We start from the raw sequence: 19,840 nt of genomic DNA on the forward strand, positions 1-19,840 counted from the left end.
TCATGAACATTTACTGTCACTGACTACAGTCTCTTTCTAGAATCCCCTGCTCCAGGGGCTCCTCCCTGTCCTCTACTTCCAACAGCTGATTGTCCACCCACCATGGTCTCTTCGGTTTCCTGTCTGCACACTGTAGGGTTTCTGCAAGATTCTTCTTTCTGGGCTCTCTGTGGATTTCCGTGCTCTGTCCAGTCTCCCTGCCTACCTTGACTTCAGAGCCCATATCTCTAATCTAATCATTTGTCCAGATTCCCAGGCAGCTGTGCAGCAGCCTCCAGGGGGACTGGCGCTCTGCTCTTGGGGCAGTTACGGTGTCATCCCTCCCCGTCATCTGCCCTTCCCAACTCTGCCCATACGATCGCCATTCCTCCAGGCTCTCGGACTGGAACGTGTTCCATCATGGCATCTCTCCTTTCTCAAAATTTTGAGATGGACCTGGCTGCATCTTTCCTACTCTCTCGTGACCCAGCCTGCTCTGGTCAGGGTCTTGGTCCTGGGCATGCTCCACCTCTTACCTGTCCCCAGTCCCACCATCACAACCCAGGAACTCAGGTAGGTGCCATGTTCACAACACACCACTTACAACATGGCATTACACGGAGGCCGGTCACCAGCCAGTGCGTTTTGTCCAGACTGCAAGCCCTGAGCAGATTCCACTCCAACGGAGAAATGAGACCCAAACAACACTGGGAAGAAGCCCCAGGCCCCGGCCTCCTTGGGGATGGGCATCTGGAGAAAGCGAGTTTCCAACCTGGATAAAGTGAGGCTAAAAAGTTGCAGAGCTTGATTTGGAAAATAGAAGGGTTGTTCTGCAATACAGGGAGAGGCAATGGTGGGCACAAACGATACAGCCCGAAGACAGACCCTGGCACGGTCTCCGTCATGGAATGAATACAATCCAGCCTGTCAGCATGTCACGTGTATCCCATCTACCCTGACCTTGAGACACCTTGTCAAACACCCCGGCATCCCTCCCTGTGTACATGGGCCAAAGCGGAATCCCTGCCAAGCTCTGTCCCCACTGTCCCCTGCCTGGAATGCCCTTCTCATCTTGGTTCACCTGGAAAATTCCTACGCACTCTTCAAAGGGCAACTCAGAAACCTCCTTCTCAGAGGAGCTTTTCCTGATGACCTCTGGGCGGCTTCTCACCTCCCTCCTCTGTGCTCCCGCGACACCTTGGGCAGATCTCCATTATATCGCTCACCATGTTTTATTATAGTTAATTGTGTACACACCTGCCTTCCCCCCTGCAGGATGTGCATGCCCTTCAAGGGCAAGGACAGCGTCTTCCCCCTCCTCATCCCTGATACCAGCTAGAGTGAGTAATTAATAGAGAAGGGGAGAGGAGAGGGTAGGAAGCGAAGGGAGGACCGGGGGAGAGGACGGAGGGAAGGAAGGAAAGAAGAGGAAATAGGGTGGACAGTGGGGTTGTCATGGCCAGGGTCTGATAAGGCAGTGTCGCCTGGCCCACAAGTAGTAAGTGACCAAGAAGGCATTTCATGAAACTTTCTGTGTCTAAACAAAGAGATCTCTGCCTTCTCTCGGGAGTCCACTCTGCTGTGACTTGGCCTGGTGCTTGGTTCCAATTTCCTTCATCATAGCTCATGCTACTGAAAGCAAATCTCTTTCTCCCTTTGGAGTCCCTGGCATCCCCCATGCATAAGACAGAAGAGGAGCCCTAATTCCAGAAATACTGGAGGCTCTGCACGAGGGGACACATGTCTTGCCTGGAAGTGTGTTGGCCCATATTGGCCATGGAGAAAGGTGGTCCTAGGCTTCAGGTGGTCTCTGGACAAGTTAAGATACCTGTCTTCAGAGGCAGTTCTCAGCAGAGGTGTTCAGGAGAGCCCTGGCCTGGGACCTCTGCCCAGTTAATGCTCCTAACTGGAAAAACACGTGTCCTAGCTGGGCAGGGCAGAGACTCGGGTACCATCAGGCAAATGGATATGGGACATACCTCTTGCTCAAAATCTACTTGAATCTTTGACTAGGGCAACAGTGAAATAGCTTCCAGGAAAATCTTGAAATGAATCTACAGGAGTTTGTGCATAAACAGCTATTTGATGGCTCCTTGAAGATGGCCATTTTCAGGTAGAAGCGACAGGGACCCATGGAATAATTCACCAGGAGGGGAGAAGACTTCCCATGCTGCTCAGCAGGCTGAGGCTTAGATGTCATGCAATTCTGTGTGCAGCCCGAGAGTGGCACAAGGGTCTTGTCCCAACTCAGCTGCCCTGAGGAGATGGGAGAGAAGAAGTCTGCATGCTTGTAAGTTGGAAGAGGTGTTTTGCTAAACACTGGCCCTTTGGGGTACAGACAACGTACTCTGAGGGCTCCCTTCTATAGCTGATGCAACACGTTCACTTCCTAAGAGTCAGCAGTGGAGCCAGTGAACAGTGGCCCCCGGGGACTGAGCTCCTGGAGGTAGCATCTCAGGGAAAGCCAAGACTCTTGCTCAACAGTGGAAGTGACAGCCCCAAATAACAGAAGCCAGCACCAAATGGTTAGGCCAGACTAAAAATCCCGTGAAGTGCACGTAGTCCAGGTTGGAGAGGAGAGAACACAGTGAGAGTTGCAGAACAGGAGCCCAAGGCAGCCAGGTCAAAGTAGTGATGGGGGTGCCATCGTCTGAACCTGTTGGTGACATTCAAGACACTGAGAATACACTGTTTTGTGATGCTGGTTGCTTTACCATGTTATGTTTGTTTAAATATGTTGTCATCGCTGAGGCCAGAGAAGAGAATATAAAATAACCAAGGCAAATGTTCATACATTAGACCAAATCGTAACACCCTACAGACGGGCTCCCTGAGTGCAGGATTTGCATGGGGTTGTGCACACCCTAAAGATGAGAGGCTCCACCTAAGAGCCCTGGCTTCACCCTGAGAGTCAGGGAGGCCTGGAGGTGTTGCCCAGGAAGAGGTAGAGACTGGGAAGGCCCAGCTCAAAGGTCATCTGAAGAATGTTCAGGGCATGTTCTCCCTGTCCTAAAGGCTCCCTGGCATCAAAAGAAAGGGATTTAAAGACCCCTAAGAAGCCGACACCCTGGTGTCCATCAGTAGGCGTCCAGGCACCTGGCCCCATGGCTTAGGCACAGCCTGCATTTCTTTCTCTTGTTCTCTTTTATGGACGGCTTGGTTCTTCCCACTGATTATTAATTCCTTCAGACTATGCCCCTGGGTTTTGTCCTCATCTCCTTCCTCTCACCTCTGTCACACTCCAGCCCACCTCCACCACCAGGCCCCAGAGGCAAGTGAAGACCACGGTTGCCCCAGCCCTCTGTCTGCTTCCCCACTTGGCATTCCTCTCCCCAAACTGTCAGGTCTCCAGTGCCTCCAAACCTGACCCTGGGGCTCCGGTCCCTCTCTTCCCTCAGCCCCATCCGTTCCTGCCTGTTCCAGGATCCAATTTCCTGGGTCCGGAACACCCAAAGCTAATCTGATAAACTTGTTTGAGTCTGAATGCTAATGGGGGATGTGAGTCAATGGGATGCATTTCTCCTGGGAATCTTCTCAGGAGATTTCCACAAAGGTTGAAGTTCCCAAAACACCCACACTCAGGTTTGTGGACAGTACCATGATCTCCCCGCCAGGAGGCCTGTGACCTAGGTGACAACACCCCCACCCCACACCCCTCTTCTGGTCAGTCTTAGGTCCGGGTGGATCTTGTTGCTCCTGGGATTCTCCACACTGGGACTGGTCAGCAGCCCAGGGGGCAAAGTCTCAAATCCACAGAGTCCTGTTGACCTGGTCATCGACCAGCAGAGAAGCCTCGCTCAATCTCCTCCCTCCTCCCTCCCACTTTCCCTTTCTCTTTCTGTCTTTCTTTCATAGCTTTCTTTGAAAATATCCCCATGAATTTGTTTTCAAGGTAAAAGATTTTAAAAAGCTTTAATAAATCCATCCTGTGGCTGTGGTAACATAAGGGCAGTGTCATCCCATGTGTGGCTTTTGAGTCAGTCTAAATGGCCGGATTAGAAATCTGGAAGGAGAGGATTCCCAACTGCTTCTCAGCCCTTCCCATAGGAGCACAGGGAGGGTCACTGAGAAACACGAGGAGCCCAGTAAACCTGGCCACACTTGGAAAGGAGAACCTGCCAAGAAACAGGATTCCAGTCCCTCCTCAGGCCATAGAGACTCCTCACAGGTCCCCACAGGGCACTTCCCCACATGTGTAAACATGGAGGGGCTCCAGGGAGCTGGCCCTGACAGAGAGGAAAGGAGGGAGGGAAGGAGTCTCAACTCTGAGGCTCTCAGTCCAAAATCTGCAGCGGCAGCCCTCAAATGGGACTTGGGAAAGGTGCCTCAGTTTTGCCATTTGTAAACCATGAAAAGCTAACAGCCTCCCCAGGAATGGGGATGGCAAAGTCCTTTACGGACACCCACTTAGTCATTCCTCATCAACCCCAAGGGGTGGGTCCTGGTGTTAATTCCATTATAAAGAAAAAAACTAAGACTGGGAAGACGAGTCACCAGCCAAGGGTCAGATGGTGCCTCAGCACTGCAAACCCACGTCTGGCTGTTTTCCTGGGTGGCTTCTCTGAGGCTTTAGAGGAGCCCCCGGGTCTTATCCCCTCGCAAAGTCCCTCCTCGTCTTTTGGAAAGGGCCAGCACTGAGAGGCAGGTGGGACTGTATATGGTCTTGCAATTGGAACCCCACCAGTCAAGGAGTCATCCCTGCGGCCAAGAACAACCTGGCACTGTGCCTCTTCTCTGGGCTACCTTTCTCCCTTCTTATTTCCTCTCTTCTCTTCCCATCTCAAATGCCCCATCCCAATGAGTGATAATACGACACTAGGCTTTAATACACAAATCTGAGAGCAGCTCTTTGCTTCCTGCCTGTCACAAACTGAGTAGCTTTCCTCTGCCACATTCTTCCACCATGATGTTCTGCCTCACCTTGGGCCCAGAGCTATAAACTGAACCTCTGAATCCATGAGCCAAAATCAATTTCTCCTCCTCTAAGTTATTATTTTCAGGTCTTTTAGTCATAGAGGTGAAAAGCTGACTAATTCAGAAATTGATATTGAGAAGTGGGGTCATGGCTATGACTAACCTGGCCATGTGGTTGGGAAGCATTTGGGACTGGTTTGTAAGAGGATTTTGGAAAAGTTTGGAGATGCAGGATGGAGAAGCCTTAAAATATTGTAAGCAGAGCTTAGTGGGCAATTCTGGTGGGAGCCTAGAAGATCCAAATGCCAATGAGACTGGGGACAGTAAAGACTGGGTTCATTATTCATTATTCAGTTTCTATTGGAAATTGGAGTAAAGGCCATTTGTGTTGAATTTTGACAAAGAAGTTCTCTATATTTTGCTCATGTCCTGAGACTTTCTGTGAGACTAAATTTAAAGGTGGTGGACTAATTACTCTGGTGGAGGAAATTTCAAGGTAGCAATGCATTCAGGTAGTGGCATGGCTATGGCTGGTGCGTTTTAACCAAGTTCACTATGAGAATCAAAAGCAGAAAGCAGAGTAGAAAGATTTGAAAATCTTGCAACTTAGCCAAAAACCTGCATGTAAAATTGGGGCCAAGGGAGGTGTTTGTTGAAGATATTTCAGGCACTAAAAGTGCAAAGCATATAGAGACAACAGGAAAGAGAATGGAGGGTGTCTCAGGAACTGGCAAGGCCATGCCCATCAGGCTCAAGAGTGTAAAAGTAAAACTTCCTTTGAGAAGAGATCATGTGGTCCCCTGCTTGCACAGGGTCCCCAGGAAGCTATGTCACCATGCTCAGCTCCGGAGGTTCTCAGAAGCCACTGCAGTCATTATTTTAGTCAACTTTTTCACCACTGTGCCTAAAAGAACTGACAAGAAAAATTTTAGAGGAGGAAAAGTTTATTTAGAGCTCAGAGATTCAGAGGTGTCAGTCCATAGTTGGCCAACTCCATTCCTCTGGGCATGAGGTGAGGTAGAACATCATGGTGCAAGGGTGTGGCAAAAGAAAGCAACTCAGAACATGGCAAGAAGAAAGCAGAAAGAGAGAGCTCCACTCACCAGGGACAAAAGATAAAAATCAACGTCAGGCATATAGTGACCTCTCTCCTGGAGCCATATTACCCCAGTTAATCCCTGTCTGTGGATTAATCCACTGATTAAGTTGCAGCTCTCATAATCATTTCATCTCTGACTCCTCTTGCATTGTCTCACTATGAGCTTTTGAAGGGCCCCTCATATCTCAACCATAACAGCCAGGATCCCAGGAGGCTTGGTACTGCTTGAGATGGTGGCAGACCTTGGCATCAACCATGTGGTTCTGGTTCTGCAGGAAAACAGGATGCTGGGGTTAGCGGGTAACAGAGGCTTCCTCCAAGATTTCAAAGGGAGGCCTGGAAGGCTGGGCAATGTGTAGCAAGGTCAGAGTCCTTGAAGACAGTCCCTGGGATGGCAATGCATGGAGCTGTGAGAGGAAGCCAAGGCTGCGTGGAGACCCCTCAGATTAAAGGATGCCAGGAAATGGAAGGTCTGCCCAGGAAGCCGCAGGAACTGAGCAGAGAGGAGCCAAGAGATAAGCCATGTTGATGGCAACCAGCAAGACCATAGGGGTGGAGCCACACGAACCCCTTGGAGAGAACATCCCGTGCCATGTGCCCCGGATGTGGGAGGTGGGGCTATTGGACTTTTTTGCCCAGATGAATTTGATCTTGCTTTGGTTCCACCCTTTCTTTCTGTATCTTATTTTTCCCTATTTTTGAACTGGAAATATTTACTCTGTGCCACTATATATTGGGTATGTGTAACTTGCTTTTTATCTTGACAGGGGCTCATAGTCAGATGAGATTTTCGACTTGGACTTTTGTCAAGGCTGAAACTGTTAAGACTATGGGGACTCTTGGAAATGGACTAACATCTTTTGCTCATTGCCATGAGCTTTTGGGAGCCAAGGACAGAATTTTATGGTTTAGATAGATGATGTCCCCCAAAAGCTCATGTGTCAGACAATGCAAGAAAGTTCACAGGTTAAATGATTAGATCATAATACATATAACCTAATCAGTTGATTAATTCACCAATATGGATTAACTGGATGGTAACTGTAGGCAGATAAGGTGTAGCTTCAGGAGACAGGTCGCTGGGGACATGACTTTGGAGGTTATAGTTTGTTCCTGATGAGTGGATCACTCTCTGTCTCTCAGTCTCTTGGTCTCTCTCTGTCTCTCTGTCTCCCTCTCCCTCTCTCTCTGCTTTCCCGCTGTCATGAACTGAACAACTTTCCTCTATCACACTCTTCCACCATGATGTTCTGCCTCACTTTGGGCCCAGAGCTATGGAGTCAGCCAACCATGGACTGAACCTCTGAAATCAAGAATCAAAATAAACTAAATTTTTTCTCCCAAGAAAGAAAGAATCTGAGAGGAGACCACGGATTTGGAGTAGGCAAGGCGTCTTTGGTGACAGGATGGAATGATCTTTAGGGAGGCAAGGGCTCAGGTCATCAAGGGGAGGAAAGGTAGATGACACTGAGATGCTCACAAGTTGAGGACACATGTGCAGCGTGTGCACATGCAGATGCACATACTTGCACATATGTGCACGCACCAGCCAGGTGATTTGGCAGGCCATACCTCTGGCAGCAGGAGTCTTAGCAAATGAAGCCCAACAGGCAACCTGTTCGTGCAGCCTACAACTCCAGGAAATGCTTCCCTCTGGCTCTTCTGAAAAGGAACAATCTATAGTTGAAATATATATTGCAATGTCTGACATCTGTAGACATAGATGCTCTACAGACCAGCCCCCTTCACCTGCCCTCTGGCCTGCACAGGTGCCCCTGAAGCATCCCCAAGGGCTCCACACTTTGAAAAACACAAGCTTAAACCAAAGAAGGAAGAAAAGCAGTACATGGGGGTGGGAGATGGCAGGACTGTGGCCAACTATCCGATCCCACAATGTGGGCAGCTGCGGGCAGCTCTGGAGTTAGGTTGGCTGAGTCTCTACTGACTTGGTGAAGTCCCTGAACTAGTGCTGGGCTGTCACCTCCACATCTCTTGCCTTGTGGGAGGCTAATGATCCCTTGAAGTGTGTAGACCACCACGGCGGGATTTTCTGTCACAAGCAAGCCAACTCAGGCCTTAAGCAATCCACCACACAATCCATCCTCTCCCGCCTTCTGCCTGCAGGCTGACCTCCCACTCTGGTGCTCCTTCCCCAGGCCAGTTGGTGACTTGACAGCACTTACTCCCTTCTCCAAGCAACTCAATCAACACGCCTTCCCGTCTGATTCATTGCAGCATGCCCAGCATCAGATCCGTGCTTGTCCCACAGTAGGCACCCATGGGGACCTCTGAGGCAGACAAATGCCTGACCTCAGCAGCCAGGCATTGTCCCCATCGTCCCATGGCTGCTCAGCCCCCATCTCGTCCCTGACCCCTCACCCCTCACCCACTTCATATTTCTTATTGTCTGGGGAAGATCTCTATTTGGTTGACCTTCCAACCTCCACAAGGAAACTTGTCCAAAGCAGAGCTTGTTATCCTCCCTTCCAAACCAGAGCCCTTCCCGACTTCCTGGTTACCGCAGGCAGCACGATTGGCCTTGGAACCTCACAGTCATCCCTCTTCATTTTTCTCTTCTCTTGGCATTTACTCCCTCCCTGAATCTCGCCTGTTCTTTGTCAGTAAGGTCTCCAGCTCCGGTGCCCTCTGACCCGGGTGCTCTCCGACCCAGGCTCGGCCCTCTCTGCTGGGACCTCGGGGCCGTTGCTTTGCACCCACACAGTCAAGAGCAGCTGACACCATCCCCCTGCCCCCAGGGTGCTCAAAAGTGAGTGGGGTCTGCACATCGTGAGCACTAGGTGGGTGTGAGATGAGAGGCGAGGGTGGTCCTGCACCCCCTTATCCTTGAGGAGAGGGCCTTATCTGATGTACCTCCCCAGGCATGGTTAAAGAAGATTCAGAGAAGGATCTGGGGCCTCCTGAATTCCCCATGTGTGTTTCCTCCCCCAAAGCAGTCTGGAGACTTTCCCATCCCCTAACCCACCCCATCATGCTTCTCTCTGCCTCCTGATCTGGGCTACCCTCACTAAGTGGCATCCACATGACAGCTGGAGAAGGGCCTGTGACAGGGGATCACCGGTGGGCTCTGCAGCCTGCCTTCAGGAGCAGACAGGCCCAGCCCCCTCAGCCATCCAGCTTGTTCCTCCACCTCTCCAGAAAGCTCTTCAGAGCCTCCTGCCTTCCTCAGCGTGTGTCCTGGAATTGCTCTTCCAAATAAATGGATAAATGACTAAAAGGGAAAGGCAAGACAAGTCTTCATATGGGTAAAGCAGGCTGTTGTCATTGCCACCTTCCACCCTCAGCCCACCCTAATCCTACAAAAAGTGCTTCTCATGTGCACAACTCGGGGGGGGGGGGGGGTTGCCCACCTTAGCATGGTGGGTGGCATAACGTGACCCAGATGAGCCTTTGGGCCTCTGTATCCAGCACCCCTCAGAGTCTATGTGTCTTGTGAGAAGCAAAGAAGTTTCCTGAGAAAACAACGTGGGGCTTAAACATGTTCAGATACTTCCAGTGACATGGACAGGGTCTTCATGGAGAGCATCTGGCAGTGAGGGACTTCACAACAAGTGACCCATCATGGGGACCAGTCTGAAGCCAGGACTGGGCCATGGAGGAAAGGACTGCAGAGAGCGAGGGCAGCTGACCCAGCCTGTGGCCCAGAGGTCCCTCTGCAGGGGGAGGGTGTGTGCCTTCCAAGCTGAAGGGCTGCAGCATCTCTGCATCCAGCATCTCTGAGTCTAGCATCTCTGCACCCGGTGAAGGAGTGGCGGGGCAGAGAGGAGCCATCCCCCACACACCCCACTTAGCAGCTATTCCTAATGGCTCTCCAGAGCAAGGGGTAGTGGCCACTCTTGAAAAGGCAGCCTGAGCAGAGTGGAGATGGAGACACAGCCCAGGAGCAAAAGGGGTCAGAGATGAGGGGAGCAGTGACTGCTGAGAGCATCGCGACCTCCCCTGGGGCCGTGGGAGGAAAGTGATGACAAGGGCCCATGCTCCCAGACACGACCTCTCTAGTCCTGCCAACCAAGCACACAGTTCCCCGTGACCCCGTCCTACCCACAGGCAGGGAGTCGAAGGAGCAGTGGGGTTACCCAAAGAATCCTCCAGTGTGAGGAACGGCAGGTCCAGAGCCTGTTCCCAAGCACCAGCCCAGTGGAACAGGCCAAGGACAGACGGTGTCTCCCAGAGGACACTGGTTGAGACTGGATGAAGGGGGAGGAAGGGACAGCAGCCCAAAGCTGGGGTCCACTCAGCCCAGCCGGAGCCAGCAAGGAGTTAGAGTAGGTCCTAAAACAGTGGAAGCCCTAAAGGACAATGACCCCAAGTCCTCCTCTTTCACTAATGGACAGAAACGGGCTTTTCACCAAAGAAAACAACTTGAAGTAGCATTTGGGTGGTAGCAACCCAGAAGGCCACCGGGGGACACATCAGCCCATGTGATTCTCAGAATGTTTTCACAAGATAAGGCTCTCCTCACTTTGAAACAAAGAAATAAAGGCCCCGAGATAGTAGGCACCATGCCCAAGGTCCCCTGGCCCACTACACTCTGTGTTGGGCTGTGCTCTGCTGAAGCAGGCAGCGGGGGTGAAGGGGGGAGACTGGCCTCAGATGCCAACTTTGTAGAGCACACAGCCAGTCCATAAGAGAAAATCCGTAAGAGCACACTTGGGCCATGTGAGATGTCAGTAACTATCACCATGTACAGGCCGAGCGGGTCTTTACAGATGAGAAAATCTTGCAAAAAAGGGGAGAAATTGAAGATTTGGGAAAATTGGGTATGTACGGCCAGCATTTGGTGTGCATCAGAGTTCTTTGAAATGACAGGTAGGTAGGCTCCACCCATAAACCCCCAGGAATTGCCCAAGCTGTCCAGGTGCTGCGTGAGATGGTTTGGGAGCTTGTGGTCTGGACTGTAACTCACTGTGATTTACAATTTCCTAAACAGATAATGGTAACTAATTCATAAATTCACACCTTCTCTGCTCAGCATCCTGTTTCTTTCAATGACAGTCACGGATCAGCACTTGGCCATGCCGTGTATGTGTCTTCTGGTTGAATCCTCAGAAGATCTCGGTGGGGCTAGCATTATCACCCTCACTTTTTAGAAGTAGGACCTCAAGTTCAGAGAGGTGGGGTAAGTCAGTTAAAGACGCGTTGTTAAGATGTGGCAAAACGAGGCTATGAGCCCAGCATGCCCGGCTCCGAGCTGTGCTCTCTCCACTGTAGCCACGACGTTCCTCTGTTGTAAGAGGTGCCCCAGGGGCTGGGCTGGGAGGTGCAGGAGGGTCTCAGCCCACGTGTGCACACTGCTCACCTCCGCGGCAATCAGAGACGCTGGAGAAGAAGCTGGGGAGCAGGTGAGGAGCATGCAGGGGCTCAGTATCCTGTAGAAGAAACAGGGAGCCCGACGGCAGAACTAGGAGAAATAAGGGGGAGAGAGAACCGGGTTAGGAAGGGAAGAGCATCTGCAGGGAGGGAGGCTGGCTCTGGAATTGGGAAGAGGGGAACTGAGGCAGGTGCTGTGGCGGGGAAGCTGGTGGAAGGAGAAGAAGGAAACTTCTGGAAGAAGGGGAGCTTGGGCAAAGCCATGGCAAGTGGGGAACGAGAACAAGAGCCAGGGAGAGAAGGACATAGAGCAGGCAGCAGAGGGCGAAGAGAGAGAAGGGACACAGGAGAGAGGGGCCAGTGAGGCAAGGAGTGGCTCTGTTCAGTCAGACGGAGCCCACCTGCCAGGCCTGCAACCGGTGACCCCCAGAAACCCTCTGGGATTCAAGCCTCCTCCGAATTTTGATCCAAAACCTTTTCATATCCTAAAAATTTATTTAAAAACATGCTGTCCAAGAGCATTTGCTTGTGTGGACTCTAGCTATCAAGGTTCACCATGTTACATATAAAGAAGACAGTTACAATTTGTATTTATGAATCATTTACAAATCACAATAAGCCCCTTGGCGTTAACAAAGATAACATTTTAATAGATAATAACTATATTTTCAAAAACAGTGAGCCAGGATGATTTTCATACATGTTTGCACAGTCTGGCTTAATAGTCACCACGGGATGCTGCTATCTGCATCTGCATTGGGTGTTGGGATGTTTTGGTCAAAGTATATTGGACAAAATCTAGCTTCAAACAGACATGGAATTGGAAAAGGGAGGAGTGTGTTAATCACCATCTCAGATAATTACAGAAGTTTTCTCTGAAAATATCTCAGAATTCAACAAATGGCAGTTTATTTTTTTTTATTGCTTTTTAATTTGGGTGGGGGGGGGGCACCAGAGATTGAACCTAGAGGTACTTATGAACAGAGCCACATCCCCAGCCCTTTTTATTTTTTATTTTGAGAGAGGGTCTAAGTTACTTAGGGCCTCACTAAGTTACTGAGCCTGGCTTTGAACTTGAGATCCTCCTGCCTCAGCCTCCTGAGGTGCTGCGATTATAGGTGTGTCCCAACGTGCACAGCAAATGCAGTTTCTTAGGGGCTTGTGGCAATGTGAGTCTGAAGCCACATCAATACGTTTCTGTTCTCCCCCTGCCTTGCGCCTTGAGTAGGTGCTTCACCAGCCATGATTTCCAACATTGTGCATTTATTGGTCACTTGGAAAACGAGGGTTCCTGGGGCTATGCACATCACCCCCATGCACAGCAGAAAACCCACTGCATACTCAGGGGCGAAGGACAAAGCAAAGACAAACGACTCTGAAACTGCATTGACTTCCCAGACCCCCTGAGAAGGTCTCAGGGAGTCCAACGGTCTCGCACGTACTCTGAGAATCACTGCTGTGTGTCTGTGATAAAGAGCATCCGGAGCTGGGCATCAGACAAGCCGGGCGCCAGCTCTGCTGTGATGTCTTATTAGCGTGGGCACATCTGAACTCTCTGGGCCCCCGCAGCCAAGCTGGAATCGCTTAGCAACTCCCCTTTCTTTCCTCCCTCTGTGACGGATGGCTCCATCCACTTTTCCAATTGCCACCTGTCAGTCCTTCCTCTACTTGGAGGCCCCTCCCCTACACCCCCAATTTCTCCTAAGCCAAATGTATTTCCCCCTCGGCCCTCCACTGCCTTCGTTCGGATCTTTCTTGAGGATCTTATCTCCCTTGGCCCAGAGTTAAAATGCCCACAGTGCTTGCCCGGCACCCCCAGCTGTCTCCCACCCCGACTGTGAGTCCCTGGAGAGCAGAGAACACCAAGTCCTGTTCACATCTGTGCCTCCTCCAGCCACTGTGCCTGACACCGAGTAGACACCCCAAGGAAGTGGAATTAATTGGTCAGCACATTTCAGGAAGCTCTATCTGTAAGGTTGGATGGATATTTATGGGCAAAGAGGCTGGGAAGAGGTGACCGGGAGGTGAAGGGAGAAGACTGGAAATCATGATAAGACTGATGGGAGGGGACACAGGGAGAGGCCAGAGTGTGCACCTGTGGGCCCCGGAGTGAGATGAAGAGACGGGGTGTGACAGGTGCTGAGATCACAGGATTGCGGGTGCTTGACAAGTGGCATTCCACTGGGTTAATAAGATGACGACGGCCACTTGGGATGAAAATCTTTAGATGGTGGCAGATAGGGGAACAGTCCTGATGGTGACTAGGGGTGGCATTAAAGGGTGACAGGAAACTGACCCCTTCGGCCTCACCTCCAGATCTCTCCCTTCAGGGTGCCAGGGTGGGGCTTTCCCAGAATCCCCCTCCCGGGCTCCCAGAAGCCCTTGCCCCCTCCCACACATCTGGTGAGGACAGAGCCCACAGGAGGCCGGAGTGGAAAAGAGCAGGACACCCACCCGGAGCTTGGGCTTTTTTCTCTTCAAATATTTGCCGAGAGGGAGTGTGGCAGGAACTCAAGGAACACGGTGCTTATTGCTCACACTACATTAAAATTCAGATTGGCTTGTGCAGTATCCCTGGCATAACTGCTCTGTGCTGATATTTTTATAACTCTTAATATCAAACAAATTGCCTCTTCACTGAGACAGTTTAATGTGACGGGGGCTGTGCCCGCCAGCTTCCTCACGCTGGTCCCATAAAGATCACCCTTCTGTTACTGGGGACAGAGGAGCCATGAATTTCCTATCTAAAATATGGCTGGGTTATGCAGAGTAAATCTTGAGCCGAATTAAAAGGATTGGGGTGTTTTAATTTCTTTTCTCTCCCCCCACACCCGCCACCACATCTTTTCTTACTCAATAAAATGAGGTGGGGATCTACAGGCTGAATCAACTATGAGTCATCTGTTTTAGGCTGAGGTCTCTGTTTCTGTCCTGTTCTGGCTCTTCTCTGCTGGTCAGTAGATCTCTTTGCCCCTGGCCCTCTCCCATCTCCACCAGATCCCACCTCTCTCCTTCATGATCTCAGTGCAAAAGATATTTGGATAGATTTTTTTTTTTCCTTAGCAAATCCGCACAATTTCAGAATCAAGAGTCTTCTCCTCTTTGGTCTCCCTTTCCTCAGGTGGCAGCTGGGCAATAGCACGGATTAAAGAATCTGAATGCTAAAACATTCCTTTTCAATCTGGATCCATCCAAGATCCCTGATGACCTCACGTGATTCCTACACAGTGAGAAAAAAGACTGTTGATTCAACATCTTTTTCTCCCTTTCGTTTAGAAATCAAACAGCTAGACAAGTACCAGTCAGAAAAATCCATTTGAGATAGTAACTACTCCAAAACCAAGTTGGTGTAAGTCACCTCAAAGCAAAGAAATCCACATTTTACTGATGTGAGACACTTTATTTTAGATCATTCAGAATTTCTATTTCTGATTGTCAGAAACAGTTATAGACTCCACCCCCCACTGAGCCTCCCAGACCTGCTCAGAGACCCAAGACACTCAAGTTTAGAGCAAGTGATGTAAGGTGTCCTCAGAGGGTTCAAGAAATAGATTGATTGGAAGGTTCAAGACAGTAGATATCTAAGTATAATATTTGCACATTTTCTTTCATTTACAATAAAAGTGCTGGTGGTGACAAATAACAAATGCTCAAAGTGTCTTGCCTCATAGTCTAGACTCCTGAGACCCATCCGCTCCCCACTGACAGCCAGAAAGCCAGGTGAACTCCAGTCCCCCATCTTTGTTTCCCAAGGCAGGTGGATCTCCATGTCAAAATTGCCAGCCACCTGTGTGCAGCCACACATTTTCACTTTTTCCCCGATATCTTTATACCTCAAATCCCCATTTTCTTCTCAGCCCCATACTGAAATTTTGCCATGATCCCACCACTTTCAAGTTTCCCATTTTAATACTCTCTGAAATCAGCATCACCACAGAACATGACACCAGTCAGAGGCAAGACCACCTTTTCTTACAATTTGGCACACATTTTAGGTGAAAATGTCTTACAAAGAATCAAAATGAGTAACCATTTTCTTCAAAGACTATCTCTTTTCATTCTCAAAGCACATCCTTTACTTCCAGAACATTCTCAGATTGCCGATCTTGCAGATCAGGGAGGTCTTTGAAAGCATACAAAGTTCTAGAAAGGCTGGTCCAGGCTTGGAATTCAGATTGTCAACTACTCTATTCAAAATGCCACATCTTATCCTTAGGAAGCCAGGGAGAAGCAGAAATCACTGTTTATGTCACTGACTGTGATAAAAATGGAATGATTTGGCAAAGGCTAAGTTTGCACATCTTTATTATAGCAAAATTTTAGAAACAATCAAGATGAACAAAATATGTGCCTTGTTAAAAATAATTTGTGGAACATATAACAATAAAATGCCACACTTATTTAAAATTGTTTTCAAAGAAGTATTTAAAATGATTTGTAAAAGGTATTTACAATATAATGCCAAGAAACTAAAACATATCAAAATGTTTATAATATGATCATGACTTTAAATATATATGTCTTTTGAGATTTAGAATAAATATCAAGATATCAGCAGCAGAATAACAGGTGATTTTTTTTTTCTTTTTACAGTACTGGGGATGGAACCCAGGGCCTCGGGCATGCTGAGGACGACTCTACTCCTGAGCTGCACTCCAACCCCTTTATTTTCTTCCGTTTGCTCATCTTTGTGAACTTCAGAATTGTCAGAGGAGTTCAACCTCGGCTGAGCAGGGCCTGAGGCTTCCTGAGCCCAGGCTGGAGTCGGTGCTGCCTCCTGAACCCCTGGGGAGCCTGCAAGCGGGTTCGAGATCTACCGCGGTCCCACGGGACCAGGGAAGCTAAAGCAGTCTGGCCTCGGGGACCTGGCTGCCCGACGTCTACCCTCCCGCCGCCACGCCCTGGACCCCCACCCACTGGGCGCTCAGCCTTCCCAACCGCCTGCGCAGTGCGGCCTCCTGCAGGCCACCTCCAGGACCTGCTGCGCCACCCATCTGTTGCGTGCGCCTTACTCGAGGTCTCTGCCCTGGTCGCGCCCGTCCGGGGGCAGGGAGCGCCGCGCCCTGCTCGAGGCTCTTCTGGGGCCGGCGTCCCCGGAGTCCGCGGCAGATGGGGCGGCCCCGCGGGGTGCACGTGGATGCCTTCCCGGGAGGAAGCGTGCGCCATCCGCTCTCGCGCCGCCATCCAGGGCTTCCTTCCCCCAGTGAGTCTCTTAATTTTGCTCATTTATCTTAAAGAGCTCCGTAAGCGCCGTGGGCTCCGGCAGGGCCCGCACGGGGACTCCGACACCGACCCCCACGCCTGCCTCCCAGAGGAGCCATCCAGCACCGACCAAATCTCATTTTCCTACAAATAGTTTGTCAGAAGCAGCAGGGCAAGTAATAAATCACCCAGAGCCGGGCGCACGGGAAGGGCGGCTGCAGGGGCGGGGCGAGGGCGCAGCTGGGGCGCGGGGAGGAGGCACGGCGGATCCAGCCGATCCAGCCGAGGAGGAGACAAAGGGAAGGCGGCAGGAGGAGAGGAAGGGGAAAGATGGGGCAGGTGCAGGGGAGCTGCAGGGAAGGGACAGGGTAGGAGAGCAGCGGAGGCGCTGGGGCAAACAGCAGGGAATGAATGGAGAAGCAGAGACGGACCAAGACGCCCTGAAAAAATGAATCCAAGGGGTGCTAACAATGAGGAAAGAGATGTCTGGTAGAGGGGCCGACCCCAGGAAGGACTGTGGGCGATGCTCCATGCCTGGTGCCCGCTGGACCCAGGGGCCACCCAGAAACCTGACCCACCTTCTCCCTCTGGGTCCCCACCACTTGCTCCTCTGCACACAGGTGCACCCATGCACAGATAGGTTAAGATGGGTCAGCCTGGTCCACTGTGCTAGCCAGCCCAAAGAGGAGGCCACTCCATCTGTGTGTGATGGAGACAGGTGGAGACCTGCATCTCAACCTCTGTGATGAAGTTGTGTGGCCTTAAGTCAACCTCCTCCTGCCTCTGAGCCTCTGTTTGCCAATTTAGTGAGTGGGAAGGATGCGAGAACACAGGGCAGGCAGGCTGTTGATTAGAAAAGCCTCCTCCCTCGAGTGTGTTGGTGAACTCGGCCCTGGGCAGGGGTGCCGGGCCCTCAGAATCTGTGCACTGCCTCGCCACCCCCGCAGCCTGTGATCCTGAGCCAGACACTCTGATCCTGCAGCTGTCAACACAAGCACACTCCAGTGCTTTCTGCCCTGCCTTTGGCCTCCCTCTGGAAGCTTTGAACACTAGTGAGATCATCACTGTCAAGTTCTTTGGGCGTCTCGTACAAGGGCAGCCGGATAAGGAGGGCCACAAGGTGCCAACCCTCCATTTTGCCCCCAGCCCGCCCAGCCTCACCCACCCCTGCTGACCTCGGACTCCTGCCTCCTCTGGAACTGTGCCTCAGGACAGGGTTTGAATTTGCCCCCTCCTCCTCCCTTGCTGCCGGCGGGGAGTCTGGTTCTGTGGGGGAGAATGTGGGCACCTTTGCAAGTGGGAGGAGGGACGTGAGGCTTGTGGGGGGGACGGTGTATGCTGTGTTGGACACCAATGCAAAATGCCCAAGGGCAGGGACCTCGACTGTGTGGCTTCCGGAACCAGCCCCAGCTCGCGCACAGCTCTGGCACAGAGTCTCAATAGTGTGAGCAGGCCTTCACGCCTTATGCCTCTATGGAAGCAACCATTGGTCCATTTTATGGGAAGGGCAACTGAGACCCCAAGTCACTGAGGCAGGAGGTGGCTAGACTGGGTTGAAGCAGAGCAGTCTGTCTCTAGGGCACGTGTTCCTCCCACCGCAGCCTAGGGCTCTTAGGCTCGTGCCCTGCCCGTCAGCATGACTTCTGGGAAAGGTTTTGTTGACCAGATGCCTGGAGATTAAGTTGGGGATGGCAAAGGGACCCAGACCTGGGGTCCCTGCCCTGCCTTCTCCTGGCCCTCCAGGTTCTGGAAAGGGTACCACAGGGCCCGTGTTCCTGGCGGCTCCTTCATTTCTGAGCTGCCTGCCAACGGCGGTGTCCTCTAGCCCTGGTCATCAGGCTACGCCACTCCCAGACAGATCCTCAGCTCCAGCCCTCGACGCTGCTCGGGGCTCTGAGGACAAGGCCACATGCCCGAGCCTCTCTCACTCAGGTTTTAGGACACCTTCACTGGCTCTGCTCCCTGTCCTCTGAGCCTCCAGCAAGGTGGCATCCGCTGGGCATCTCATGCCCACCTCGATCAGAGCACAGCCCAGGGAATAGAGAGCCTGACTCCACTCTCAGGCCATGTGCCAGCTAAGTGACCCTGGGCAATTCTTCTCACCTCTCCCAGCCTTGGGTTCCTCAACTGGAAAATGGGATTTAAAAAAAAAAAAAAAATCCATGCCAGCCAGGCGTGGTGGCGCATGCCCGTATAGTGAGGCGCTAAGCAATGCAGTGAGACCCTGTCTCTAAATAAAATACAAACATAGGGCTGGGGATGTGCTCAGTGGCCAAGTGACCCCGAGTTCAATCCCCAGTACCCCCCCCCCGAAAATCCATGCCAAACTCCCAAGGCTGCCCTGAGAATCAATTAAGGCAAAAGCTATAAATGCCTTCCCAGATGAGGGCCCTTGTTCCTCAGTCCTGATGACAGCACCCCAGTCCCCTTGCTCAGGCTCCTGTTCTGTGCATGTGACCTGCACGCAGCCATTGACTCCAGAGCGCGCACCTTCCCTTCATGGACAATGGAGACGGAGCCTCCCGGGTGAGTCCACTCAGAGGAGCAGAAGATGGCAGAGGCTGGGAGCTCGGGCAGGAGTGAAAAGTCAAGCTGTCTCTCTGAGACTCAGTTTCCCCATCCATAAGATGGGATAATAATAGCAATAACACCACTCGTCTTCCAGGGCAGATATGCAGGTGTAGGACTAGGTACAGGTGAAACACGCAGTAAGTAGTCACTAAACCAATCAGTTGCCAAACTTTGTAGCTTCTTCTCTTCCTGCACAACTTGTCCTCCTCCTTCAGCTGGAGCCACAGCCTCCCCTTCCTACCTCCAGCCATGCAGCCTGCTCTGTGTGGTATGGCCTCCTCACCACCTTGGATTCCCAGTGGGTCACCCTGTAGGAGGAGCAGGGGACACAGACCCAAGGGGACCTGCCCAGTGCCACTGGATGCTAAACAGGCAGAGCAGCTGCTAGGCTCCTGGGCCCAGCCTGTGGGTCACCCCACCTGAGGGGGCTTTGAATTCTGCATAGCCCAGGTCTGGCTGCTCCTCCTCACAGCCCTTCTCCAGGGCCCAAGAGGGAGGCCCGGCCGCTGCTCCAACCCAGGCCGTCAGTGATTCCCACTCTCGCCCCCTCTCCTCCTTCCCACGTGGTTCATTCACAGCTCACTCACACGTGTGCTGGGCCTCAGACAGGCTGCCAGGGACGCAGAAGAATCTGGGCAGTCTTTGCCCTCAAAGAGCCCCAGCCTGGCAAGCACCCGGTGCCCCGCAAACCTCCCACCCTGGCCAGTGGCTCCAGCTGCCTCCTCCCATCGTCCTCAAGGCCATCTT

This window comes from Marmota flaviventris, chromosome 14 (assembly GCF_047511675.1).
Source record: "Marmota flaviventris isolate mMarFla1 chromosome 14, mMarFla1.hap1, whole genome shotgun sequence".
Lineage (NCBI taxonomy): Eukaryota > Metazoa > Chordata > Mammalia > Rodentia > Sciuridae > Marmota > Marmota flaviventris.